Below are 23,233 nucleotides of genomic sequence, written 5' to 3' on the forward strand. Positions count from 1 at the left end.
TGCACAAGTGTAAGCATCAACCAAAAATTGATGTCACATTAACAAGTGTATAACCAATAGATTCTAGCATACTAACTCAACAAGATAAAATCAAGTGTGATAAGATATAATTATTGGAAATATAGTATAGACTAGGTGACTAAAAGGGGGAGGGGGTGAATCTAGAACCAATATAACTTGTACTTTAATTCACCAATTAAACTTTCACAATATAATCTAGTCTAATTTCATGCATGAATGATTGAAAGTAATAAAAAATTCATAACACTTAACACAATATTTGGCAACCTAGAAACATTCCAAATAGAAAGTAAAAATTGGGTGGGGATGATACCCACAAGCTTTATTACTACAATATAAAGTTAGCCTGTTAAAGCATATAATTGATCACTTCTAGTGATCTACCCTATTAGGAGCAATAAGGACTATTAGATCCACATTTTGAAAGGATTTGCAACATATAATGAAGTATGCACTCAATTAGGAGATTCAAAAAATACTATTAAGTCCACCTTGTTAAAAAATTTGACTGATGCACCTATTAGAATGAATTAGTCATTGATCTTTAATCTACATCTTGGTTTTCTAAATGAGATTCCTTTGAAATTTAATGATCACCTTGCTGTGATAGATAAGACTCTACTTTTCCTTATCCTTCTTGTAGCTTTCTTAATTCAGACTCATATAACTTCATTCTTAATTTTCTTCGATGCAATTAATATGAAAATATGTATTACATATATACCAATCCAATAAATTACCTTCTAGAGTCGACTACAATACCTTTAATTCAAACAATGTTCAGTAAGTTAGCTTACTATTGTAACTCGAATTTTGAAGACCACTTGGGTGATATTCTGACACTCAGTAACACTATCAACTTTGCAAACTTTGGCTATCATTTGACACTAGTGCTTGCTCCACACTGACCACTCCAAATTAGCAGGAACTTAGTTAGTATTCAGTGACTCAGAGAATACTACAAAACTTGGTTGACACTAAAGAGCTTGGTAGACACTACAGAGCTCGGTTAACACTAAAATTGTCATTGATTACACTGATGTGCTCGATAAACTATATGAAGCTTGGTAGAAACTAATATCTACTTCTAGAGATTGGTAGACTCTGCTAAGCTCAATTTACACTGCATAGTGCATGTGATGCTTGGTAGCAACTATGAACAACTTACTGAGTGTTAAGTCACTAATTAACAAATTATTTGACCTTAACGTAAATAATCTCCCCCTTTAGCATTAGTGACAAAAAAACTTATCATACCAAAAGTATGAATATTAAAAATATAATTCAAAACTTCCCCTATCAAGATGCCTGCATCTGTCACTCATTTTTTACTTTTGTTTTCTCTTCAGTAAACTTTAATTCTATATTTTTATTTTTCAAAATTATTTTTGTAAACATATTTTTTGCTAATTTACATACATCTCTCTTACTATGCATATGTTTCCTCCTTGTATATATACACTCCCCTTGATTTTATTTATGATATATATATGTATATTATATACATTCCCCCTTTATTTTGACACAAATGCAAAAATTAAAAAACTACAAGGTAATGGAAAAATGCTAAAGGAAATCACTATGCACCTAAAAAATTATGGACATGGATTTGTCCCAATTCTCTTCGAATTTTTTTGAAGTGTTCAATGTTATCTACACTTTTGCTGATAGTTCCATCATGTGATCAGCAATTGAGAAATTATTGTCATGGATCAATGTTTTGTCACGTGCAATATGTTTTTGCATTACATACATGTTGGGAAGTATCATGCCCTAAATTACTGCTAGTTTACCCCTTATCCTTGCTTGTTCTCTCAATAATTATGCCTAAGATCCCTTAGATGCCTTATTTTCACAAAACGTGTAGAACTACTACTAGGATCAAGTGACAACTGATGTGCACTTGCCTTCATATCAGCTTCTATATTAGATAAATTATTCTTTATTTCCTTAGTAAAAGTTGATGTAACACTCAACTTCACAAATAAAGTAACACCATTCTTTAGAGAATTTTAAAAAGAAACAAGAATGGTGGACAATTCCATTTCATCAAAGGCTTTTTTTTGAGACGCTTTCTCCAAAACTTTATTTTCAATTTTCCTTTCTACCCTTTACAAAAGTTCTTGTCCACTAGCTCGTTTATAATAGCTTCAATTATATCTTTTATATCATCAATGTTTACCTCATATCCAAGAGGTTTCACCCATGCTATCCTTGGCCTTACTAACTGTATATGTACTTTGTCACTATCCACAAGGAAACATATATCTTGCTCATAGTATTCCACTAGCTTATTGGGAATTCTATATCTACTCTACATTTTCTCCTTAAAAGTCTCAATGTATGCATCCATTATGCCATCTAAATTCTCCCCGATTTCTAGTATGAACTTATTGACTGATATGCAATGTGTGTATCTTGCTTCCATGCCACATTCCCTTTGGAAGGGAAAAAAAATTAACATAAAAGAATAAGCATGCCAAAAGAGATCCAAACTTATAAGGATTATTCTTTGATAACCAGATGCTTTCAATGTTTTTGCTAAGTTGATTGAGATGCAACTTTGTAAGCTAGGTCAATAGTTTCACATGAAATGTTTTTTGGTCTACTCGAACTATAAATCTTATGAGAAATCACATGTATGCCAAATTTTATCTCCATATCTATATTTTTGTTCAATTTGATACCTCTTTCATCTCACTTAAAAAGAGTTTTCTTCACAAGATCGACCCAACCAAGGGTTTTGGTAGTTTTTGCTTTGTTTAGCATAGGTAACCTTGTGCTTCTATAAATCATCTTCTTAATAATCTGAATGGGTTGATCCATCGATAAATGGATGTCATGAACTTTACTTAGATTTAATCTAATCCACTTCCCTTAAAAATATCTCAACATGTGCAGGATATGCATGAAACCCTTCATTTCCAAATGCTTATGCTTGGGTTTCAAACTCCCATCCACACACATCTCATTTTATTCCTAGTTGAACTCTAGGGTTCCTAATTCTTGAATAGATCACTAATAGAATGACTAAATATCATGAATTAGAAGTACCTTAAGAGGAATTTTTGATTTAACTCCACCTTGGTCAAGCTCATTTGCAATCACTAGACTCAATTTGAATGCTAGGGTTTTGCAATTGACACCTCGAACCAACATTTCCAAAATTATTCTTGGCTTTGCTACTGGAAGATGTCATTATGCTTAGTGATACTTCAAGTGAAGGAATGGAAATTGAGAAATCTGCTCTGAATCACTTGGGGGCTCAAAGATACTTTTCACTCTTCTCTCTAAAAATTTACGGTGAAACAATAACCTTTGATTTCTTCCTTTTATTAAAATTCATTCTTAAAATTATCATTAATGTGTCGTACAATAGTTAGCTCAATGACATGATGTCCAACTTAGTAGATACCTTCGACTCTATAAAGTCTCCAACTTAGAAGGTTCTTCACCTTGGCAAGAGCTCTAATCTCACCACCTACATCCATGATCAGTTAGGTCTTGCAACTTGACCTTTCTTAGTAAGGTCTTAGAAATTACTTCAATTTTCATCTAACTTAGTGATCCTAGTGTATCTAAAATATTGATTTGGATCTTCTTGTGTGTTGACTAGAACTAATATGTGAAGTCTCCTTTTGAATCATAGCTCCAGTAAAATCTATGGCTGACTAAGTTTAAATGGTTGAGTTACCCAACTCATTGACTTGGGTATCAATACTTTCACGATTTTGATTTGAATTTTGTAGAGATTTCTTTATCCATTGGTGCCTTATTTGAATTCTAATATTTTCATCCTTTTCCTTCTTTTCATCTTCAACTCTTTCTCAATTCATATAGTTCTTGGAAAGACGTCCAAGTTTAATACATATAAAACATCTCTTTGTAGGGTTTTTCTTCCTTATGTGATATTTTATGTAATTTCTCCAATGTTCCCACACTCACCACAATATTGACATCTGCACCATGTGTGTAATCGCAACCAAATATATCTTTGACAATTTGTTCTGATGGGTTCCATTTCTTGGTCTTGCATTTTGAGGATGTGTGCACTTGTTTGTTGTAATTGAAACACTTTTCTTAAAACTTGGTTTTCTCTTTGCATTTACTTGCTCTATGTCCTAGTTTGTTGCAACTATAATATTTTCCACTAAACTTTGATTTACCATTGCTCCAACACTTGTTTGATGTGTTTCCTATCTTTCCACAATGATTACAAGTAGGTGTTTTATTCTTTTTAGCTCCTTCCTAAGATGATTCACCTTATTCTGTGTATCCTAATCCTTCTTTACCTTTGTGTCTAAATTGAGTTTACTTAACCAGTTGATTCATTCTTTCTTGAAAATTTTTAATCCTCCTATCAAGGTTTTCTTCTATATGTTGAGGTTATTCTACAATAGATTACATTCTCTGTCCTCAAATTGATAAGCTCTTGATTTGGATTATTAATTTGATCAATCAAATCTACTTGCTAAAGAGATAGTTGATGAATTTCATTGTCCTTTTCTTCTATCTTTTCAGTTAGCAATGTTTTCTCTTCTTTGGCTTTATCCGTTTGTTCCATGTCTTCACAAATTTTGAATGATTGAATTTCTTGTTCTCTTCTTAGATTTTTGACTTCTTCATTAAGAGTATGATTATTTTCAAGTAAATCTTTGATTGCTACATTAGCTTCATGTAAAATTCTATCTTGAAAAATGTCTTCAATTCTCTCTTCAGCATAGAGATTGTCATTCATCTGTACTACAAGGTCTTTTCTTCTTTTCATGGATTTGAGAGAGTTGCTCCATTTTTCTTGAATTTTTTCATGGCCAATTGCATATCAAACTTTTCATTTTTAATAGCTTTCTCTAGTCTATATACTTCCCTTTCCTTTGATCTTTTCTCAAGTTGCTAAACTTCTAATGTGAGAGCCAATGCTCTAATACCAATTGTTGGAAATGTAATATAGTCTAGATGACTAAGAGGGAGAGGGGGTGAATCAGGAGCCAATAGAACTTGTACTTTATTTCACTAATTAAACCTTCATATGATAATTTGATCTAATTACATGCATGAAAGAGTGAAAGAAATAAAACATTCATAACACTTGCATAATATTTGGTAACCTAAATACCTTCCAAATAGAAAGTAAAATTTGGGTCTAGATGATACCCACAAGATTTATTACTATAGTATAAAGTTAGCATGTTAAAGGCAACAATTAATCACTTTTGGTGATCTACACTTTAGGAGAAATAAGAACAATTAGATCCACCTTGTTAAAGGATTTACAACATACAATGAAGTATGCACTCGGTTAGGAGATTTGGAAAAGATGACTAAGTCAAGGATTTGGCTGATGCACTTGTTAGGATGAATCAGTGGGTGATCTTTGATCTACAACTCAGTTTGGTATATGAGATTCCTTTGAAATACAATGATCACCTTACTATGATAGATAAGACTCTTATTTTCATTATATTACTTGTATCCTTATTAATCCACACTCATACTACTTCTTACTTAATTTTCTTTGATGCATTAGATATAAAAAGATGTATTACATATATACCAATCCAATAAATTTCCCTTTGGAGTTGGCTATAATACCTAATTCAAACAATATTCACTAAGTCAGCTTACTACTATAACTTGGGTTTTGAAGACTAGTCGTGTGATATTCTGACACTCGATAACACTATCAACTTGGAAAACTCTAGAATTCATTTGACACTAGTGCTCACTCCATATTGATTAGTCTAGAGTAGTAGGAACTCAATTATCATTGGGTCACCTAGTGAATATTGAAGAACTCACTAGACACTGCAGAGATTGGTTGACACTATAGCTTGGTCAACACTATCTTCCTTCATCTTGGTTAACACAATGTAGCTTGGTAGACATTGATAAACTTGATAGATAGTACAGATCTCAGTTAACACTAAAACCTTCATTGATTACACTAATGAGATTGGTAAACTCTATGAAGCTTGGTAGCAATTAATATCTACTTCTCGAGTTTGGTAGACTTTGCTAAGCTTAGTTTACACTACATACTACCTATGATGCTTGGTAGGAACTATGAACAACTGACTAAGAGTTAATTCACTAATTTACAAATGTTTTGACCTAATTGTGAACAATAAAAAAGAGTATGAAACACAAGTGCTATGAATCCAAGTTTCATTTTTAAATGTTCTATTATTTTCAATTTTGAAGTCTAAAATTTTTTGTCTAAGTTTTATGATGATAAGTCTTATTGTATAATCATGTTGCAAATTGACTACTTGTTAAATAACGGGTGCACAATATTCCTAGAGGTTATAGTGTAGAAATTTGGGGTTTGATACCAGATGTAACACCCAATAAGTGAACCCAAGAAAAATTAACCTATCAAGTTACTGTATTTACTAAACCATTTTTTTCTTAAATTTTTATACAACATCAAGATAACAATATAGAATCAATGTAACACATTAACATCAAATACACATTTAAGTAATGCAAATACATTTTCCATTTCTTAAGGGTTATTTCACATTGTTTCACATATATAAAAGTTTATTAATTATATTCAATCTTAAGTAGACTGTCCATAATCATGATGAAATTACAAATACATTATCTCATAAACAATACATAAGTACAACTAATATCATGAAGCACATCAAAATATATTGAATCTATTGTAGATGTCACATAGTATGTAACAATGTCATGAATCCATAATGACATATGGATAATGGAAATTTAAATATATTAAATTCATTCTAAATAAATTATTGTGACCCATCAATAAATTTTGTGTCAATTATGTACACAATATGATATTGTATTGATTTATTATCAATAATTTATAATAGAAAATTACTTAAAATAAAAAACATATTTATTATGATATGGAAATAATACTCATGCTACATATAATAATTATATTGGTCTTAGATTGGTTTTGACAATCGAGTGTTAACACAGTTAAGAAAATTCTAAGGTTGATGTCGAGTATAATATAGAGGCCGAGCTATAGTATGTGCTAAGCTAGAAATCCAATAGGTACTAAGTAAACTTTAGGTGCCAAGCAAGTTTCAAGTACCAAGTCACTATAGGTGTTGAGCAAAGTATAGGAGTTGAGTGAGATAGAGTTACTATAGGAGCCGAGCAAGACATAAATGCTATATGTGTTGAGCATAAATAATCAGTAAGTGTCGAGTAATATAGAATCAACATATGAGTTTGTCCCTTCATAAACTCAAATGTAAACCATTTTTGAGATGACTCAAGATGAATCTCGAAGGATCTAAAAGATAAGATCAAATATATTACATTCCCTATGCAATCAGCATGCAACCAATCAGAAAAATGGAGAAAGCATGCAACCAATCAGAAAATATGAAAGAATTGAGATGGGTGAATCTTGATCATAGATTCATACCTAACCCTAAGTCTTGAAGCCTTTATAAGGAGGTTGATACCCCATAATTTAGTGAGAGAGAGTTGAATGGAAGAGTAAGAAGTCATGTGGGAATGCCTGAAAGAATGCTAGTGAAGTTTTGAAGGAAGCAAAAGGGGTGTAAGGACTTAGAGGAGGAGGAGAAAGATTATAGAATCAAGTTGATTAGAATAGAGTATCAACACTATGAATAGAGTTATATCAGATCAGGAAGGATGAGATTAGATTGCATAGAACAAGGGTCTAGAATCAACAATTGAAGATTGTAAGTCATCAGATCAAGACATTCTACTATACTTTTTAACCATTGTATTAGGAGAATGAAAATCCTATGATGTTTTGGAATATCTTAATAGGAAGAGATCTTCTAAGAGGGGGGGCTGAATTAGAAGTACTGGCCTTTTAACCACATATAACTGAAATTAACATGCATGCATATAAACATTAAACAATCATGAGAAACAAACATGCATCACCACATAACACTTGAGATTTTGGTGATCCAGAAACCCTCTAGGAATAAGAAGGTAAAACTAGGGTGGGGATGATACCCACGAAATTACTGCAGCAATTGATTTCAACCACTTCTGATGGTTTGCCTTGTTCAAGGCTTGTTCTATTAAAGGCTAGAACACACTGTTAATATTTGACCCTATTAAAGGATTTCTACACCCTGTTAGGAGTGTGTGTTGTTAGAGGACTTAAGAACATTCAACTTAGAATGCCACCCTATTAAAGGATTTACATAAGGCTGTTAAAACTACCTAACTCAATAGGATTTCCAAATTCCTAATACAATTGTGAGAGAGTATTAGAATAATACACCTAAACTAATGCAATCTCTAATGCTAATCTCAGGCTCTTGATCTGCTTGTCTATTCTTGATCTCTACTAGATTTGATTTGCTAATTGTGTTCTTTGTTCTATTTTGATCAACTAGATGTGTAAATGTTATCCTTTCCACAAAATCTTTGACACCAATGCTCTGCAACGACCTCAATAAAAGGCTCTATTGTTCCTTCTTCTCACCAACTCTCATTCAATGGCATCATGGTTCCCTTATAAATATTAGTGGATCATCATGCATCCTTGAATAAAATGTTCCTGCTCAAACCCTTGAAATTCACCCATTGGCGACATGCAATTCCAAATTTTTGATTGGTTGCATGAGGATCACATAGGTGGATGGGAGGATTTGATCTTATCTTCTTATCCTGTCATGAGTCATGCATAACCATTTTACATCTTGGTTTGTATTGGCACAAACTCTTATGCTAATCCTATGTTTCTTGGGACATGAAGTAATACTGATGCTCGACACCATCTATTCTGGATTGCTCGACATCCAATGTGTTTCCTGCGTTACTCGGCTCCTATAGAATTCCTACATTGCTCAGCTTCTATTGATTCTTGAATCACTCAGCTTCTATTAACTTTGCAATGCTTGGTGCACACTGTCTTTTGATCTACTTGGTACATGTTGAGTTCTATATAGCTCAGCATATATTGTAATGTGTTCTGCTTAGCATCAACTATAGTTTTCTCGACACTATCTGTGACTCAGGACATAAAGAAATTCTAGCTTGACTTCCATTTTGGACTCGATATGTATAGTAAAAATGGTTAAGTGTGTTGACACTCATTTGTCAATCTTAATTATTTGATCTACAATCTCCCCCTTTGACATGAGTATCAAAAACACTTAACTGATCATTCATGATCTAACCTTATGTGTACATTCTTCACTTTCAAAATTTAAAAAAAATATTTTGAACAACAATATACCTTATGGCTCCCCCTGAGTTGATTATGCCTTGTCATGTCATGAATTCTGATGTCTTGTGCCATTGTGCCTAATGTTGTTTGTTTATGATCCTATTAACTTTTTATCTCCTCCTTTAATATATCTCTCCCCTTATAGTATTATCTCCCCCTTAGAATATTAATAATTATCTCCCCCTTTTTGACACTAATGTCAAAGGGTCCTAAATGGTAATGCCATGCTTGGCCAAAAATGTCTTATTTACCTCAAGGAGTATTTTGAGAGCTGCATCCTAGTTATTCAATGCAATATCCAATGACTTGTGTTGGATTGCAAGCTCTTCTGCTATAGCAACAAGTCCTTCATGAGTAGAAATATTTGGATCTTTCTTTAGGATTATTTTTGCATACATTTTCTCCTTATGTAATATCTCCAAGTGAGAAGTGATAGAGGCTTGTATTTGCATCAACTTTTCTTTAATAGTGGCCTCTTTTGCTGATAATACATCTAATTCCCTCTGAGTGTGAAGTGTTTGAGAAAATTGCTTTTCACTCTATGTAGGATTTGAGGGTAGTTGCATGCTAGAGAGCTTAAGTTTTCTCTCAAGGTTCAAAACTTTTGGATGTATTTCTTGTGCGAACCTGGAAAAATCACACAATTTGCTATAAAGGGAAAAGATATTCCCTAATACAATCTTTGCATTATCTAGTTTCTTAGCTAGGTCAACCTATCCCAAAATTATGTTATTAGCTATCTTCTAGTTGACCTTGCCTTCAAACTTCTTTTCTAACCATTCCATAAGTTTTGCATTTGTATCATGGTCTTCATTATTCACTTGATCAACTATATCATATAGTTGCTCAAGGATTGGCCTGATTGAATCTGGAGGTTGTAGGCTGAAGGCATCCATGAATATATCTTTGATCTCATTCATTGCCTGCTTGTATTTTTGGTCTTTCCTCATTGCCTCTTGCCTCCTTCTCTTATCCAATGCACTTTGTATCTCATTCATCTTTTCTTCAGTTAAAGTGCTTAAATCATAAAAGGGTATTTTAATTTCTTCATCAAGCTCAAGAATTCCATAATGAATGGTCCTAGCTACCCTAGTAGAACTTGAAATTTGTGTACTGACATGTAAGGCCATCATTTCAGTACTCAGCTTCTGAATGGGTTTGGTAGGAGTACATATTTTTGGAAATTCAACCAAAGTTTGTATTGCTGACTCTTTATCCTGTGTTTCTTCCCTATCTTCTTCTTGTACCACTTTTGTTGGAGGTGTACTTTCATTCTGTACTATACCTACAGTCTGTACTATTATACCTACGACTTCCTCTATTATTGCACTCGACTCTTGATGAGCTTGTATGGCTATTCTTGGTGGTGATGGAGGTGGTAGAAATGAAAGTCCAGTAGTTTGAGTGATTTGTGGTGGTTCTTGTGGTGGTACCTTGGCTTCTTTGAGTTTATCTACTAACTTTTGAATATCATCTACACTAACGATTATGGGACTTGTACACAATTGTGCTTGAAGAGTTGTCTGGTCAAGGATCTTAGTGAGATCCTCTATAGTTAATGGATTGATGTTTTGACATGAGGTATCAACAACATCCTTAATCTTTATGATTTTTGCAGGTGTGGTAGTAGAGTGAGGAGGACTAGGAGGTGGAAGTTGTGTGTCTTGCACACTTTGTTGCTCATCAATACCCTTGTTTTCATCCTTTCCTTCCTCCTTTATTTCTTCCTTGTTTTCCTCTTCTTCAAACTTTTTCTCTACTTCTGTCTTCTCTTATCTCCTCTTCCTTCTTTCCTCTAGTTTAGCAGAAGCTTCTTTGTATTCCTCTTCAAGGGCATCTTCAATTTTCTTATACAAGTTCTTCCACGCTCTTGTGGTTCTCTGTACAACTTCTTCAATTTTGTTTTGGAGAATGGAGAATGCCCTATACTTAGGTGTAAACCTAGTGTTATGCCTTTTGACTGCTTTAGTTACCTGATCCTTTGTCAAATTAGGCAGTATGCTTGCTAGGGTTGATTCCCTTATCTCCTTTTCCATTTTCAAACAGAAATGTGATCTGTCTTCTAGAATTTTAGACAATTCCTTTGGCAATTATCCATCTAGTTCAAGAGGTGTGTACTTAAACTATGCCATTAATGCATAGACTGATTCTTCTATGCTATTATGTTCTTCTTTACTGAACTTATTGAAATCAATCTTTTTCATTTCACTTAATTCTCCATTCTTAATCTTTTCACATAATATATCAACTGAAGGCTTAGGAGGATGACTTACCTTTTTAGTCTAATATTCCTCATCAATATTAGGTTGAGCCACATATCTTTTTCTTTTCCTTAGCTTTTGTTGTGACTTCTTGATTGTCTTGTTCTTCTTTGTAGCTTCCTCTTTGGCCTTTTGTGTAGAGGCCCTTGTTGCAGCTCTGTTTGTTGGCTTCTTGGATGTTTGTTTGGTAGCTTTCTTTGGTGAAGGTTGAGAAGCAGGAGGTGTCTTTGCCTTCCTTTTGATGACTTTGCCTTTGATGGGTGCTTCCTTGGCTTCTTCTTCCTCAGCACTCTCATCTTTGTCTTCACATTGGCCTTGTGACAATTCAAGTGGCCCTTGTTCAGGCTCATCCTCATCACCTTCTTCATCTCCTTCACTAATCTCCTCTGCTTCACCTGTTGCACTTGTTTCTCCAGCACCAAACTTCTTCTTTATTTTCTTTACTAACTTTTCCTTTTTCTTTACTGGTATGGCTGTCTTGAGTTTTGTAACAACTCTTGATTTGACAGTATCATATGTTCCAAATTCCTTTGTAGTTTTGTCCTTTTTCTCTACAAGTAATGTTGTGATGGCTATAAAAGCTTGGTCAACATCAAGCTCATATCACAATTTTCTAAGCCATCTTGCTCTTGGAAGGACTACTTGAATGTAAGTATAATCAATGTCAACCAGAAAGCATATGTCATCTACATGCTTTTCCACCAGTGAAACTGGTATCCACATTATTTTCTTCATTGCATTCTTGAAATCATCAAAATAGATAGACATTTGATCGTCAAAGCTATCTCCCATTTGTGCAATGAAATCATTTATTTGATCAACAATGGTTTTATTCTAACTCCAGTTGACTTTGCCAAAGGAAGGGAATTCCTTCATCACATAGAAGAACATACAAACTAGCACTGACCCAAATTTACATTGTGCTCCCTTGGACTTTCTAATAGCTCCAAGATTTTTATTAATATGCTGCAACATGAGCTCTGCAAGGTGATAGGTGTGGTCTTTCTTTATAAGCTTATATGCCACATCCACTGCTATGTAGGGTACACCATTCAACCTGTTGGATTGATAAAACTTATGTGATATGATCCTTACAACAAACTTTAGAAGGGGATCTTTTACTATGTCAATTTTCATTCCCCTGTTATTCCATTTTGCACCTGTGTTCTTCTCTATTGTTTCCTTCTTTACACTTCTCAGTGTCTTGGGCCGATCTAGGGTTGGAAATCCTGTAACCCTATGAACCATCTTCTTCGTAATCTTGACTTGTCCTCGCTCTAGCCAGAATGATCCATCATGGATTTTGCTAAGTATTATGTGTATCGACTCAGTTTTGAATATGATTGGAAAAATTAGGGCTTTGGCTAAACCCTTCTTCTCTATGATAGAAAATTCATCTTTTAATATACCATTATCACATAGTTTATCAAAGGCATTAAATATTTCCAAGAATCCTATTTTGCAATTATAACACTTTTGCACATCCTGGACCATAACAACTTTTTTAGGGATGGTGAGTACGGCACCAGTGCGATCATTTTTATATGCAACTTCTGGTGTGGGCCTAAACTCAAGTTGCTTAATCTTGTTGCTGACAAGTTGAATCTCATGGCTCTCTTTCCCTTGGGTCATCTTTGAACTAGACACCATTTTAAACTAAACTAGGGTTTGACGATTAAAGAAAATTTCACAAACTATAAAACTCGGCCCTTGAAGGAAATACCTGGTTAAATGCTTAAATCACTTGGGTAGATGCTGAATTGTTGTAAACTACTAGTTGAAAGTTTGAAAATCACTCAGTTGTGCACTTGGTAATCACTCTTCATTTGAATGGCTAAAAAATGAATCGATTTTCACCTTTAAGCAACTCAAAAACCTTTCATTTAATTCTTTTTTGTACCTTTACCTATCACTCAGCTTCCAAAGGTTTTTCAACTCAGCATCCACTCAACAACTATTCTTACTCAAAATCTACTAACTTTGTTAATAACTCAGCCACCACTGTAGTTTCACTCAATTTCCACTTGACTTCTTAACTTGGCATCCAAAGCAATTTCACTCGGCATCCAAAGACAGCTTGGCATTATCATTCAAATTTTTGTCTTAGCATCTTGTCTCATGCAAATTTATACTTTGCAGTGCTTCTTCATGGTTTTGGGCTGATGTATGATACTTCTGTATATGTATCAGCCTCGTAGGCTCATCTTGTGATTAATTGGATGAGAAATGATCACTTGACCTCGTGGGTGAAGTGACCCTTCCATTGGATGTACTTGATCCATCCTTTTTCTGCCATGTCTTCTTCATGTCTGTTCTGATGTGTTCCACATCAATCTTTTCTTTGCCCTTATTTACTTCAGTCTTGGGTGCCTTGGCCTTTGTTGGACAATTCCTGCTAACACATCTGATTTTCAAGCAACTGAAGCAAGTAGTTTGGTTCAACCATCTTTTATAGTTTCCCTTGAAATGTGTTCTTATGCAGTTCTGGGGTATATGTCCATACTCTTGACAATAGTGACAACTTTTCCTTGTATTGTAGTCCCAATTGTAATGGTGTTCATAGTTGTCCCTTCTTGCATGCTGATTTGTTGTCCACATAGGCGTTGATTTGCATTCAAAGGTTCTCTATCCATAGTTCTTACAATTATGGCAATGTCCATCAAATCTTTGTGTCTTTGTGACTTTAAACTTGTAGTCTTGTGTCATATGTCCTTGCATGTTGCACTTGTGATAGTAACCCTTGCTTTTGGGTGTCTTTGGCTGATTGATCCTTCTACTCCTACAAACATTAGTAGTATGCCCCTTTTTATTACAGTAATGACAAGTGGGTTTAGAATCCTTACCTTTGTCACTCCTTTTCTCAATAATCTTTGATGATTCCCCAACTTTAGTGCTGTTGTATCCAAGTTCTGATGTATCATGGGCCGATGTTGGGGATTTCAGCAATTGTTCAAAGTACTTGATGGCTTCACTTGACTTGTTGAGATTCTCTTCTATTTCTTTTTCTCTATTCAATTCATTATGTATTTGTTCATTCTGCATCCTCAAAGTAGAGATCTCAATTTCTTTTATATCGAGTTCATGATGAAGGTTCATCATTTGGGCAAGTGCATCCATCTACATGTTTGAGATCTTTGTTAATTCAGTACATTTTTCTTCAAGTCTGTTTGCAATATTTCTTTTATCATCTTCCATCATGACTCTATCCTCAACTGCTCTTTTCTTTTGTTAAGTGATTTCACAATGCATCATGGCCTCTGATTCATGCTCTATCTTAAGAGTTCTTATCTCTTCTTCTTGAGCTCTATTTTTCTCCATCAGTTCTACTATTGTTGCATCAAATTCTTTGGAATCTCCTTTGGCAAATACTTCTATGGTGTCAATCTCCTTGTAGTGGATATCATTTTCGGCTATAGCTATTTTCTTCCTTCTTTTTAAGGATTTTCTTAATTCCTCTCTAACTTCCTCTACCTTGTATAGAGTGAGATGCACATCTATCACCTGGTTCTCAATGACCTTCCCAAGTTTGAAGACTTCCATCTTTAGATCTTTTCCTCCAAGCTGTTAGGCTTCTCCTTGAGAGAACTTGGCTCTGATACCAATTGTTGGAATGTCTTAATAGGAAGATATCTTCAGAGAGAGGGGGTGTGGTGAATTAGAAGTATTAGCCTTTTAACAACATATAACTGAAATGAATATGCATGCATATAAACATTAAAAAATCATGAGAAACAAACATGCATCACCACATAACACTTGAGATTTTGGTGACCCAGAAACCCTCTAGGAATAAGAAGGTAAAATTGGGGTGGGGATGATGCCCACAAAATTACTGCAGCAATTGCTTTCAATCACTTCTGATGGTTTACCCTATTAAAGGCCTGCCCTATTAAAGGCTACAATACACTGTTAATATGTGACCCCGTTAAAGGATTTCTACACCCTATTAGGAGTGTGCCTTGTTAGAGGACTTAAGAACATTCAACTTAGAATGCCACCCTATTAAAGGATTTACATAAGGCTATTAAACCTACCTAACTCAATAGGATTTCCAAATTCCTAATACAATTGTGAGAGAGTATTAGAATAATACACCTGAACTAATGCAATCTCTAATGCTGATCTCATGCTCTTGATCTACTTGTCTATCCCTGATCTCTGCTAGATCTAAACTACTGATTATGTTCCTTGTTCTATTATGATCAACTAGATGTTTAAATGATGTCCTTTCCATACAATCTTTGACACCAATGCTCTGCAATGACCTCAATAAAAGGCTCTGTTGTTCCTTCTTCTCACCATCTCCCATTCAATGGTGTCAAGAATACCTTATAAAGATTAGTGGACCATCATGCATCCTTGGATAAAATGTTCCCACTCAAACCCTTGAAATTCACCCATTGGCTGCATGCAATTCCAATTTTTTGATTGGCTACATGAGTATCACATAGGTGGATGGGAGGATTTGATCTTATCTCCTTATCCTATCATGAGTCATGCATAATCGTTTTACATATTGGTTTGTATTGGCACAAACTCTTATGCTAATCCTACGTTGCTCAACACATGAAGTAATATTGATGCTCGACACCATCTATTCTAGATTTCTTGGCATCCACTATGTTTCCTACATTACTCGACTCCTATAGAATTCTTGCATTTCTCAGCTTCTACTGATTCCTAAATCACTCAGCTCCTATTAACTTCACAATTCTCAGTGCACACTATTTTCTGATCTACTCAGTACATGTTGAATTATGTATAGCTTGACATATACTGTAATGTGTTCTACTTAGCATCAACTTTAGTTTGCTTGACACTATCTATGATTCAACACAAAGAAATTCTAGCTCACCTTCCATTGTGTACTCGGTATGTATAGTAAAAATGGTTAAGTGTGTTGACACTCATTTGTAAATCTTATTTATTTGATCAACATGATGATAGGTTGGTTTAGTAGCCATATTGTAAATCCTTTAACAGGGTAACATTCCAAGTGAATGTTTGTAAATCCTCTAATTATGCCACTTTTAATAGGGTGTAAAGCTTTTAACATGGTAGGCATTTTCCAAGGAAAACCATTGTTGATGGTCAAACTTTGTAACCTTAACCAATTACATATTGCTACAATGATAAGTTGTGGGTGTCATCCCCCCCCCCCTGTTTTACTTTCTCATTTTGGAGGGTTTCTAGGTGACCAAAATCTTGTGTTATCTTTTTCATGCATGAATTTACTTTCATGTTAAGTGGATGTGTTAGATGCATGTGAATAATTTTAGTTAAAAGTTTTAGAGGATAAAGTTTGTTACTTTTTATTCACCCCCCCTCACCCACCCCCAACCCCCTTCCCCTCTTAGAAGTAAATCTTCCCACTTGTAAATTCTAACAATTGGTATCAGAGCTCAGTTCTCACAAGGAGAAGCCTTACAACTTGGAGAAAAAGATCTAGAAATGGAAGTCTACAAACTTGGAAAGATCATAGAGAACCAAGAGATTGAGATACACCTCATTCTACATTCTCTAGAAGAAGTTAAGGAAGATTTGAGGAAATCCTTAAAAAGAAGTAGAGAGATTGTCATAGCTAAGAATGATACATAGTACAAGGAGATTAACTCCACAAAAGTGTTTGCAAATAGAGATTCCAAAGAGTTTGATGTAGCAATAGTAGATTTGATGAGGAAGAATAGAGCTTAAGTAGAAGAGATTATAACTCTCAAGATTGAACAAGAATCACAAGCCATGATGCTTTGTGAAGTGATTGAACATAAGAAAAGAGCCATTCAAGATAAGGCTATGATAGAAGATGACAAGAGAAACCTTGCCAATAGATTGGAGGAGAAGTCAATTGAGCTTGCAAGAATTTCCAACATGTAGCTAGACACCCTAAGCCAGATGATGAATGCACATCATGAAGTAAATGTTAAAGACATTGAGATCTCCGCACTGAAGATGCAAAATGTACAACTATAAAATGACCTAAAAGGAGAGAAGGAAACAGTAGAGAGCTTCAACAAACCTAATGAAGCCATCAAGTACTTTGAATAGCTAGTGAAATCACCAAGAGCCAGTAATGATACTTTAGGACTAGGATATACCAGCACTAAAAAAGGAGAGTCATCCAAGACTATAGAAGAAAGAAGTGACAAACGTAGGAACACTAAACCTACTTTTCATTTTTATGGTAAAAAGGGACATACCTCTAATGTGTGCAATAGTAAGAATGCCCATCAACATGACAAACCTAAGAACATGGGTCACTATTACAAGTGCAACAAGCAAGGACATCAAGCACATGATTACAAGACTAGAACCACTAGAACACCAAGATTTGAAGGTCACTGTTACAATTGCAAGAAGTATGGACATAGAGATTTTGACTGTAGATCAAAGCCTATGTGGACACCTAATCAACTAGAAAGGGGAAATAATCATGGATATCACTATAATTGGGACTACAAAACCAAGCATAGTTGTCACTACTTTCAAGAATATGGACACATCCTTGAAAATTGAATAAGAACACATTTTAGTGGAAACTATAGTAGATGGTTGAGTCAAATTACATGCTTTAGTTGTTTGAAGATTGGTCATATCAGCAAAAAATTTCCAACAAAGTCAAAGGAAACCAACTCAGAGTTCAACAAAGAAAAAGAGAAGATAGATGTTGAACACAACAAAGGAGAGATGAATAAAACATGGAAGAAGAAAGATGGAGACAACACATCTAGTGGAGGCATCACTTCACCTAAAAGGTCGAGTGGTCAAACTTCATCCAACTAAGAAAAAATAGGTATGTGGGATTGATATTTAATATATTATCAGACATTAGTTCCATGACAAGTGAGTATTGAAAAGGAGAGATCAACATGAATTGAGATGCAAAGTTAAAACTTCAAGTTTTCAAAAGTGTTGCCAAGTTGTCTTTAGATGTCAAGTAAAATCCTAGTACATGTTGAGTTGTCTATCAAAGTTAGTAGAAGCTAAGTGATTAGTTGTAGCCAAGTTGAAGTTGAGTAAGGAAAACTCCAATATATACCAAGTAGTGGAAAGACAATGGAAGCTATGTAAAGCATAATTGCTTAAGGAGTTGAGTGTATAGGTGTAAACGCACTAAGCATTTAATGCTATGAAATAAGGGTATATGATCACATTTTAAATCATTTCACCATTGTGAATAAAAGAGAAAGATGAGAAGAGAGTAGAATGATTTCCAAGCCGAGTTTGAAGCATTTAAGTACATTTCTACAAAGATTCAGCATAGTTTCTTCAAATCCAAGGTATTTATACTAGTGTTGAGCTATGCAGTTTCAAATTTTCTTCATGTTTAAACCCTAGTTTGAAGAAAACCCCTCTATTTGTAGGAAACCTCAAGAGAAAGAGTCATTTGAAGTTTAGTTAGTGTGAAATGAAGTTAAGCAACCTGATTTTTGACCTATCTCTGAAGTTACCTACAAGAACGACCCAGTCAGAGCCCTATCCATAATTCCTCCTAAGGTAGTAATGGTGCAAGAAGTTAGGATAGGCTATAACTACAAGATAGGTGCTATAGGAGATACGGAGATCAAGAAAGCATATGATAGATTGTGTGAAAATAGAGTCATGAAGGAAGAGTTCCAAATCATTGAGAGGAAGGGCTTAACCTATGCCGTAGAGTTCCATACTATTTTAAAGATGGAATGGATCAAAATTGTGTTGAGTAGGATACATGATGACAGTTTATGGTTAGAAGATGGCCCAGTCAAAATATCAAAAAGGATTTTTCACTGGATAATAGGGTATCCAACCCTAGGTCAACCTAAGACCCTAAGAAGTGACTCCAAGGAGGCTATTGAGAAGAATAATCAAGCCAAATGGAACAAGAGAGGGATGACCATAGATACTATTACAGATCCTCTTGTTCATTTTTCTATCAGAGTCATTTCTCACAAGTTTTACGAATCTAGTACACTCAACAACATTCCATGCATTGCAGTAGATGTTGGCTACAAACTTATTAAAAAGGATCATACTTATGATCTAGCTAAATTGCAATTGCAACAAATCAATGAAAGTCTTGGAGCTATAAGAAGAACAAAGGGATCCCAATGTAAATTTGGTGCAATTTTCATTTGCATATTTTTCTATGTACAGAATGAATTCCCATCTTTTGAAAAAGTTATTTAGAAAAAAAGGAGGGCTATAGTAGTCCAAGTGAATGAATATATTGAACAAATGGGGGAAAATTTTGAGACATTAATGACAAGCTATTTTGAAGATTTCAAGAATTCTATGAAAAAAAGACTAAGGATACATGTTTCATTAGTGGAGCAGTATACAAATGACATTTGCTTTCTTGTTGACATTGACTATACCTACATCCAAGCAACCATACTAAGGGCAAGATGGTTTAGACCTCTTGGATATGAGATAAATATTGATGAGGCATATATAATAATAAAAACTTTGTCATCAGAGGAAGTAGATAAGAGTGCTCCACACTTTGGCACATATGACATTGTTAGGCCAAAAGTAGATATGGACTTAAAGATAAATTAGTGAAGAAGCTCAAAGCAAAATTTGGAGAAGGGGCTATAGAGGAGGAAGAGGATGATGACGAGGTAGATGATGATGAAGAGTAATAGGGGCAAGGGCCACTAGCATTAACCTAAGGAATGGGTGACGATGCCAAAGAAGAAGAAGGTGTCAAGCAGGAAGAGGAAGCACCTAAGGTTGAGCCCAAAAAGAGGAAAGCACAAAAGCAACCTGCTACATAGCATAAAGGCAAGAAGAAAACAACCAAACCAAGTCCAAAAAAATGTACCACAAGGGAAGATACAAGAGCTACAACTAAGGTGGCCAAGGAATAGGAAAAGAAGAAAGCTACAGAACAAGGAAGGCTAGTAGAAAAAAGAGGAGAAAATATGTGGCACCTCCACTAATAGATGAAGAGAGAACAGAGCCTGATGATAATGAACAATTCAAAGTGGTAAGTTACACCACTAAATTTTACTTAGAAAATATTTGTGACAATATTATGGATAATGCAGACTTTTTTGGATTGAAAACTATTGATCTCAATAAGTTAAGTAGAGAGGAGAAAGACATAGTGGAAGAATCAGTCTATACTATGATGGCAAAGTTCAAGTATACTCCACTTGAACTAGATAATACAATGCCTAAGGAGCTATACTCCGTTATAGAGAATAAATGACATTATTTCCTAAACATGGAGAAAGAAATAAGAGAGTCAAGTTTGGCTTGTGTGTTGCATGACCTCACAAAAGGTCAAATAAGCAAGGAAAGCAAGAAACATGGGAGAAAATTCACACCCAATTATAAAGCCTTTAGCATTTTACAAAATAAAATTGAAGATATTGTAAAGAAGTCCACACAAATGTGGAAGTTGATTCATGGACTGACTACAGTGAAGGAAGGAAAATAAAATCCCTTTGAGGGAAGAAATAATGATGAGGAAGAAGAGGAAAATAAAAAGGAGGAAGAAGGAGAAAAAGAAAAGGAAGAAGTTGTAGTGGAGAAGGAAACACAGAAAGGTGATATGGCAATAGCTAAAGAGCAACAACAAGAATAGAGTGTGCAAGACACACAGCTGCCACCACCTATTCCTCCACATGCAACACCTACATCTACAAAGACAATTATTATGAAGGATGTTCCTGACACCTCTAGTAAAAACATTAACCCATTGACTGCATAGGATTTCAAAATGATCCTTCACCAAACTACTTTACAAGCACAATTGTGTACCAATCTAGTCTTGGTGAGTGTAGAGGAAATTAAGAAGGTAGTAGCTAAGATAACCAACAAGAAGGTGAATCCACAAGAACCACCTTCAAAAACTCCAATAGCTACAACTGGACATCCACAAGAGAAAGTAGCACAAGATGCATCTGCTAAGGTTGGTTCCATAGTTACAATCACAATAACTTCAACTACCAAGGAGCAAGAAAAGGAGAAAAAAAGACAGAAGGATACCTCTACTCCTATAGCACAAAGTCAAGGTGTACCTCCTCTGATTACAATCATTGATCAAGGAAAAACTAAAGAAGACAAGGAGGAGAGCCCTAAGAAGAGAGAACAAGAGGAAATCCAAACATTAGTCAACTTGCCTACTACAAGGACTCCTATTGGAACAACACAACAACTGAGCACTAATGTAGTACCATTAAAAATATCAGCACTAGGCTAAAGCTCTACCAAGGTAGCAAGGGTACTTCACTATGGAGAGCCTATACTTGATGAGGAGATAGTCATACCAAGCTATGACTATAAAAAAAATGAACATAGAACATATCAATGAAATGCAAGAGGTAGTGGAGAAGAAGAAAAAGTAGGAGATACTCAAGAATGAGTATAGGAAATGGTAAGCATTGATAGAAATCAAAGATATCTATCTAGATGCTTTCAGCCTACAAGTACCTAATGAGACAAATCCCATCATGGAGAAATTATCCAACATAGTGGATCAAGTACAAAATGAAGACCTAGATACCAATGCTAAATTGCTTGAATGGTCTTAGAAGAAATTCCAGATGAAGGTAAATGAGAAAATATCTAGTGAAATAGCACTATGACAAGTAGAACTGGCAAAGAAGGTAGAGAAGGTGAAAGAAATACTTGAGAATATATTCTCACTATACTCCAAATTGTGTGATTTTTCATACTTCAGACAAGAAACAAGCCAAAAGATAATGAGCTTCAAGAGGAACCTCAAAGTATCTAGCATGCAACTACCAAAGGATCTAGCTCAAAGTGAGAAGCATTTTTCTACAACACTTTACACACAAAAGGAATAGATTTGTACTCAAAGAAAATGAAGCTAACACCAAGGACAAATTGATATAGATACCATCTACCATAACCGCTCACATGGAAGTCTTGCATAAAAAAATGGCCTATGAAGAGAATGTTTTGAATAAAGATCCTAATCTTTCTACATTGGAAGGCCTGGTACACCTTGTAGCAAAGACTACCATCTAGCTTAAAGCACTATAACTTGCATTAGACAATTGGGATGCTTCTCTGAAAATCATTATGGAAGTAAATAAATCTTTTTTGGCTAAATATTCAATTCATTCATAGAACCCTTTGACATAAGTGCCAAAAAGGGAGAGATATAAAATAAATTGAGGGGAGATTTAATAAACTAGGGGAGATAATACATTATGGAGATAATAAATGATACCCAAAAGGGGAAGATATGCAAAGGGAAAATAATAAAATTTTGAGTTTTGAGGAGAGATAAGGAAATAAAGCCAAAAAGGATACAAAAATTGCAAGGAGAGATGTGTGAAAGGGGGAGTAATAATAGAGCATACAAGGAAAGAAATGACAAGGCAAAGATAAAAAGTATCACAATATTTAGCATGACTCAAATCCAACATAAGGAATTTTGGATACAGAAATGGCACAATTAACTCAGGGGGAGTTGCAAGTTTTGAGGTCTATAGTCTTCTACAAAATCTTGAACAAGTTTTTGAAGTTTTGCACATATGTCGAACAAGTCGTATATTATACTCATAAAGATCAGATTCATAATGCTTAGTTACGTATTTTTGACACTCATGTCAAAGGGGGAGATCATTGGTCTCAAATTGGTTTAAACAATCGAGTGTCAACACACTTAAGAAAATTCTAAGGTTGATGTCAAATAAAATATAGATGCCAAGCTATAGTATGTGCTGAGCGAGAAATCCAACAGGTGCTCAGTAAACTTTAGGTGTCGAGCAAGTTTCAAGTGTCGAGT

This window comes from Cupressus sempervirens, chromosome 10 (genome assembly GCF_028749045.1).
Source record: "Cupressus sempervirens isolate cs-2001-9-10 chromosome 10, ASM2874904v1, whole genome shotgun sequence".
Taxonomy (NCBI): Eukaryota; Viridiplantae; Streptophyta; class Pinopsida; order Cupressales; family Cupressaceae; genus Cupressus; species Cupressus sempervirens.